Source organism: Eupeodes corollae, unplaced genomic scaffold, assembly GCF_945859685.1.
Source record: "Eupeodes corollae unplaced genomic scaffold, idEupCoro1.1 scaffold_701, whole genome shotgun sequence".
Classification (NCBI taxonomy): domain Eukaryota; kingdom Metazoa; phylum Arthropoda; class Insecta; order Diptera; family Syrphidae; genus Eupeodes; species Eupeodes corollae.
In genome coordinates, this window is record NW_026605700.1 from 28,269 (window position 1) to 35,574 (window position 7,306).

General features: G+C 40.7%; 1 long non-coding RNA gene across 1 annotated transcript; it reads right to left on the minus strand.

Moving 5' to 3' along the window:
• Nucleotides 1-1,007: 1,007 nt before the first annotated feature.
• On the minus strand, nt 1,008-1,709 carry LOC129953578 (uncharacterized). Its single transcript, XR_008782558.1, has 3 exons — nt 1,529-1,709; nt 1,368-1,470; nt 1,008-1,299 (listed from the first exon to the last, which is right to left on the minus strand). It is a non-coding gene; the product is annotated as an uncharacterized LOC129953578 (long non-coding RNA).
• Nucleotides 1,710-7,306: the final 5,597 nt, after the last annotated feature.

Below are 7,306 nucleotides of genomic sequence, written 5' to 3' on the forward strand. Positions count from 1 at the left end.
TTCGGTCACTTTCCACTTATGCGCGCCACCTGATCCGCGGTCTTCCACTACTGCGCTGCAATGTGGGTGTGGATTCGAAGACTTTCCGGGTCGAAGCATTGGTTTCTATGCGCACTACGGGACCCAGCCATCTTAGTCGTTGGACTTTGTTGCGACTATTCATTATGTTATATAGGCTGGACTAAACTCAACGGAGCCACACTTGGCATGCTTGCAGAAGGCACAGCTAGGAACGTCGCTGGGCGAGGTCCTTGGTCCGGGAGTTTTCAAACGCACACAAAAGATTAATATTCATGCCAAGATTTCAACTAAAAAAAAAGGGACAACGGACGGACACTTTCACTCGGCTCTGCTCTGTTCTCTGGGCGGTGACAGGTGTTGTTTGGCCCGGGTACCTTGTCTAAAAATATCCCTCCCACTGACATTGTATGTCTTCCATGATAGCTTGTACCCTAACTTTTTTCACGACAAGATCGCTATCCCTGTAATTGCCTGACAAAATGACTCACATCACTCCATCGGGATTCGAAAGTCCACTGACCAACCCACACATAACCCAAAGAATAAAGTCTAGTTCATTTCAAATAATTAATTCTGGATTTTATTTATAATATTTGCATGAATGCATGTTTTAGGCTTTAGTGATAATTTTAGTTAATTTTAACTTAGATAATTGTAAATAGTAAATGCTACATATATACCTGCATGCACTATTATAAGTAATATATATATATATTTTTTTTTTTTTTATATAGACAAGATTGAACACTTTATGTTAAATCAATTAGATTAGGCAATTTAAGATTGGATATAGTTATCAAATATTTTAGCTTGTAGGTTATATATTATAAAAAAAAAGTAGGTATATTTAAGAATAGGTAGAAAATGTGATCTTTTGATGAATTTGGTAGCAGGCTCAGGGGTACTGCTGGGTATGCCAGAATTCCAGAATTTCACTATGGGGCTAGCTGAGGCTTCCCTTTTTGCCTAGCATCCCCCCTCCCCCGCAGCACACACGAAACACTTGACCACGACCCGCACTGCAATTTGCTCGAGGACGATTTATAGATCGACGCGTCGTTGTCTCGAGTTCAGACGAGAACTGAGCTCGTTCTTCGTCTTGTTTTACAAGTGCAAAAAACAGTTGGTGGATTAGCGGTCGTGGTAAGTTGATTTTCTTTGGTGCTCTAGGTATGTCCAGCGAGAAGATATATAACTGGGCTTCTCCTCGATGAAGGCGTGGGAAAAACCCCGTTTTCTGTCAGCTCAAGCACTCTTCGTCTGTTTACCAAGTAATGACTATGGGAAGTAAGGCTTTTAGAAAACGGCTAGATTCAGGGAAATTAAAATGTAGGAAAACCATTTACCTGTGTTTTATACCAAAATAAGGAAACTTGGTATTTAGCTTGGATTCTTTAAATTTCTTTCTTGGCTAGTATGCTTTTCGGATATGTTGAGTTTGTTTATTCACTACAAACAAAAAATTGAACTTCTAAAAAAAATATCTCGAAAGTTTGGTTGAACTTACGTCCGATTAGCTTGTGGTCAGCGAAAGAAAAGAAAGATTGATAATAGTCTCCAGACAAGACAAGCGACAAAATGGACCGATGTCCGGTCAAGCAGGTGTTTTTCTTTTTCGGACATGATTACGTCAGACAATTCGAACTTACAATTTTACAGGGTGATCATGTGTGCATGCATATGCGGAATTCCACACGGAGTTCTACTGACGAACGTAACAACTTTTACCCTTCTGGCTAAGTCTACGTCGCTGTACAGCCCGTACAGCTCGTCGTTCCATCTTCTCCTCCACTCCCCTTCGCTGCATTCGGGACCGTAGATCGCACGCAAAACTTTTCTCTCGAAGCGACCCAAGGTGCTTTCAACAGCTTTTGTCATAGTTCATGCTTCTGCACCGTATATCAAGACGGGGATGATAAGGGTCTTATATAGTAACACTTTGGTCCCTTGATAGAGGACTTTACCACTCAATTACTTTTTTAGTCCAAAGAAACAGCGGTTAGCAAGAGTTATTCTGCGTTTGATCTCAGTGCTGGTGTTGTTTTCTGCGTTTACAGCGGAGCCTAGGTAGACGAAGTCCTTGACTACCCCAAAGTTACGTCTGTCGATGGTGAAGTTTTGACCAAGACTTCGGTGTTGTATGTCCTTTCTTGAAGACAGCCTGTACTTTGTTTAGCCCTTATTAACCGTTAAACTGCCTCTGCCTTAATACTCACAAGAGCCCCATTGACATCACGCTGAGTTCTTCCGATTATGTCAATGTCATCAGCATATGCTAGTAATTGGACAGACTTTTGAAAGATAGTGCTTCCAACCTTTATGGAGCAGCGTGAATTCTACATGGTCATACTGCACAAACAGACTAGTTTGAAGGGATGGCAAAACTAGACATGGCTCTATACAGCTCTTCCCTGTAGATGCTGTCATATGCGGCCTTGAAATCGATGAAAAGATGGTGGGTGTCGATTTGGTGTTCTTGGGTTTTTTTCCAGGATCTGCCGTAATGTGAATATTTGATCAACTGTGGACTTTCCTGGTCTAAAACCACACTGATAAGGACCAATCAAGTTGTTGACGATGGGCTTTAGACGTTTACATATTACGGCAGAGAAGATTTTATAGGCGATGTTAAGTAGACTTATTCCTCTATAGTTGGTGCAGTTTAGATGGTCTCCTTTTTTCAGGATTGCGCAAACAAAACTGAGGTTCCATTCTTCGGGCATGCTTTCTTCCCACCATATCTTACAGATAAGTTGGTGGATGCTCCTAACCAACTTATCTCCAGCTGCTTTAAAGAGCTTGGCATTCAAGCCATCCGCTCCAGCGGGTTTATTAGACTTCAGCTTAGATATGGCAATCTTTACGGGATTGTTGGCTTTCGTCGTCTATGTTGAATGGATCATCCTGCCTGACAGCGTAATTCAGTTCGTCGTTGGCGTTATACAGTCTGACTGCGGTTAAACTTTCGTCCTTACAGCCTTCGGTTCTAGGTTTATGTACCTGTGAATTTCGTTTCACCTGTTCATAAAACTTTCGAACTTCATTCCTGCTTTTAAACCTCTCAACATTTTTGACCACACGCTTCTCATGCCCTCTCTTTTTGCTTCTAAAAGTAGGCGTTCATCTCGTCTCTTCTGCTCATAGACCTCATGGGTTGTCGATACATTGTTTTGACGGCAGAGAGCGGCGAGATAGGTTACTAGTAACTCGGTCGGAAAAGGATTTGGCGATCTCTTGCGATTATAGCCGTTCGAATTTGTACCTTCTCCCAGCACCTCCCTGTTTTGCCTTGGGTCTGGAAATCCGAAGTGCTACCTTGGCTGCAACGAGGTAGCGGTCCAAGTCAATGTTAGCTCCTCAGAAAGTTCGTACTTCCATGATGCTGGAAGCGTGTCTGTCGTCGATCGCAATATGGTCAATCTGGTTGACGGTAGATTGATCTGGAAAAGTCCAATTTTCTTTGTGATGTTGAGGTGAGGAAAACGAGTACTGACTACTATGACGTTTCGCCCCGCAGCAAAATCTCTGAGCCTGAATCCGTTGTTGGAAGTGTTGTCGTGCAGGCTGTTCTTCCCAATTATTCCACCAAAGATGTCTTCAATTCACCATAGTAAATATCTCAGTTTTTCATCCTCTTTTTGCCCGGCCCATCCCATCGTACTTCCTGGATGGCGGTGATGTCTGCTTTATAGCGGTCAAGGGCCTCCACTAATTCTTCGGCCGCACGCGGTCTGTTAAGGGACCTAACATTCCAAGTGCATATCCGATGTTCGTTGTCCTTAATTCGTTTGCGTTGGTTGTCAACAGTAAATCCATCCGTATCCGAGGCTGGTTGGTGCTTCGCAACTATGAAAGCTTTTACGTGGCCAGGAAGTCACCCCGACGGCACAACCCCCAACCTGGAGGGCCAGATCCTAACTCCAAGGATGGGGAGCAGGATATCACCGCTCCTTATAGGCCTAGGCTCCGAATAAGTCGAAGAAGTCCTATAAGGTGTTCAATTAGTAGTTCAACCTTACTGGAACTATAGACGACACCATTGATTCCATTTTGGGAATTCCTCCGCTGCCGTCTGGATAAGGAAAAGTGCCTTAGTAGAACCACCCCTCCCCCTCTCGTTTGCTGGCCCCAACAACTTTCCACTGGGGTTTGAACTCAATTTCCAGTTGAGGTACTAGACACCCGATGTTCACCACGGGGAGGCGAGAGTAGGAGTTGATAGACAGAGGTTTTGAGAAAAACCTGTGAACGCTTGTGTCCTCTTGAATGCACATGTCTACCATTTGAACATCCGGATACAAACTTCACCAAACATCATTTCATTTTTTTTTTGGTGAAGTGGAAAATGAATTTTCACAAGACCAATTACGCGTATTTTGATTACTGACAAAACTAATAATCCATTGAGATATGGGAGGAATTATGACTGAAAATTTTAATAATCTTTATTAAATTTGCGCGTCACTTATACTTAATTATAATGAAAATGTTGATTTACTAAATAAATTGACACTGTATAACTATTATTATAAATACCCTACAAACCTACCATATGATTAACTCTTCATGGGATTCGATCGCATTATCAAAGAACGTTTGTATACTAGAAAAATTACACTAGGTACTACACCTTCTTAATTTGATGAGGTCAAGAACCTTATTCTTCTCTTCTTCTTCTGCTTCTTAGATGAAATTGAAAATGAACGTTTAATCAATTTTCTATTCAGCTCTTTACTCACGATTTTTTTTATCTCTCATTTCAAATATTTTCATAGCTAAACTCGTATCTAATAAATACGAGTTTAACTTAAAATAAAAAAAGAGGGCTTCAAAAGCAAAGTAGAGACGAATTGAAGCTATTCGTTTGCGTGACCACACTGTCAAAGATAACAAATACCATCGGGGCTTAAAAAAATCCCAGTTATCCTGGTTGAAGGATTTATATATATATTTTTGTTCATCGCTCCTTGTTAATAAAAAAAAAAGATCTCCAAATAGTTTGTCACTTTTTTAAATCGAATTTTTTTCGCAGCTGCAGTCGCACACTCAACACACAGCAGTTTCATCATCATGCTGGTCTATATCCCGTCCCATGCATCTGTATCCTGTTGGTCGCCGATGCGCTGAAACTCGTCGTCCTCTCTGAAAGTCTGAAACTCACTTGAAGCAATTTCGTTTGCAATCGATAGTGTCAACACAAACATTTATCACATTCACATGGAAGTCGCATCATCTTCATCAGTCTATTTTGGTAGCGTATTGCACAGCAAGTGCAGTCAGCCCCGGCGAAGCACAGCATTGATGTTTAACTGACTATCAACAAGTATATGTGAGTACATGTTTTGAATTGCCTTTGCGTGGTTATCGGTAGGTAAGGTACACGATATATGAATCAGGAATTTTACGATACGAACAAACGCAAACGGGACACTCACTTGCTAGCCACTTGACGCATTGACGACACTTTGTTAAGCTTCTCGAGGCAAAAGATAATTTAATGACCTTTCACCTTTTTTCCTTCACATAAATCCATTTAGGTACGTAAACGTATAGATGAACGCAATGTTTCAACAAAGCGACCACCGTAAACGTTGCGTTGTTGGTATTGACATCACAAAGAATTGGAAACTATGTCAATTAATTTATGCCCAAAAAGTTTGCCAAAGTGCAATATTGTCTCACCACGAAAATCACTTTAAAAGAGTAATTCCATCTTCCGTCCAACGAAGAATGACTAGAGTGTTGCCAGTAGCTTTGAAATTAGTAAAAAAAAAGAAAATTGGAAGATTCCTAAAGCTGTTAGTCATTTAGGTCGAATTTAAAAAAAGGTCGATATAGATGGCTTCACTTAAGTACTTGGTAAGGCATTAGAGAAAGGGTGTACACAAAAACATGCTGAACTTGATAAAAAAAACAACCTTGGTGGACCAGCAAACTAACTTCGAAGTATTAGAAAACAAACTAGAAGACTTTTTAATGCTGTCAAGCGAACAAGAATAGAAATTGGGAGGAAAGTTCATAGATCTAGTCTAGTATAAAATGAAAACACAAAGCGGCAAACGCATCTAAACACTCTACAAACGAAATTGGTTGCGGAAGAAAGGATTAAATTGGCCATTAACTTATTCTCGGAAAGTGGTTTTCCTATGATGCTACAAAAATATAAAGAATATGCAATCCCACACTTAAAAATGTGCCTCAGGCGTAGAAGGAAATCAAAGTGGTCTTTTTTCGAAAGCTGGAAAGCTGGACTTGAAATGAGGCGGTGGAAGAAGCACTTGTTAATCTTAACGTTAATAACGCCATCAGCAGATAGATAATGTATGTGTTGAAAAATAGACTGATCAACTCTGAGTTAAAGAGAGTACAGTCCGCTTCTCTGGGTACGCGTGATGAATACTTATGATACTGAAATACAGTGGAGTTAAAGTAATTGCTTATGAAGATGATTAGGGATAACAAAATTCACCTGCAATATAAGCGAACAGATAGAAAACGCTTTATCAACAGTGTAAAGATTGACTTTGAATCACAGTTTGACGATCAACCCGCAAAAAACCAAACTAGTCCTCTAGTGCAAAATTATCAAAAAGAAGTTAAATGCGGATAAAGACAACAACCTTAGGACCATGACCAAAGAATGGCTTGCATTGGTATAACAGGGACCCTCTGCGGATCTAGAAGAAATTCTCGACATAAAACGTCGTGACAAGAATCAACGGTTAGTAGCACACTGTTGATAACTCAAACTTCTATAGAAATACACTGAAATCAAAGGCCACCCAGTTTAGACTTCAGCAAGTCATTTAAAACTTTTTTTCCCAGAAGAAAGTATTGCCTAATCAACAAACCTTTAACCTGTGAACTGGCGTTAGCGATATACGCCGGTGGCGGATCAAAGATGGATACTGGTGTAGGTGCGGGTTTCCTAGTAAATGGGAATGCTTATTAACTGGCAAGAAGAGGTTCAACAATTCACTATAATAACCGTTCACATCCCGCCGTGTTATCAAAAACAGATAATCGAGAGTAAAATTCTTGACCTAGCTGACAAAAATTGAACTCGCTTGATACCTGTGCCACAACCAGAGCACTATGGCCAAACATAAACAAAGGAAAAAGAAGTCACTTTCCACTGATCCGCTTTCTTCCTCTACCGGCGCTGTCCAGTAGGTATAGATTCGTTGACTTTCCGGGCCGGAGAATTATTGGTTTCCATGCGCTCTACGTGAACTAGACATCTCAGACTTTTCAAATATATTCTTTGGCTAAGTCTACATCGGTG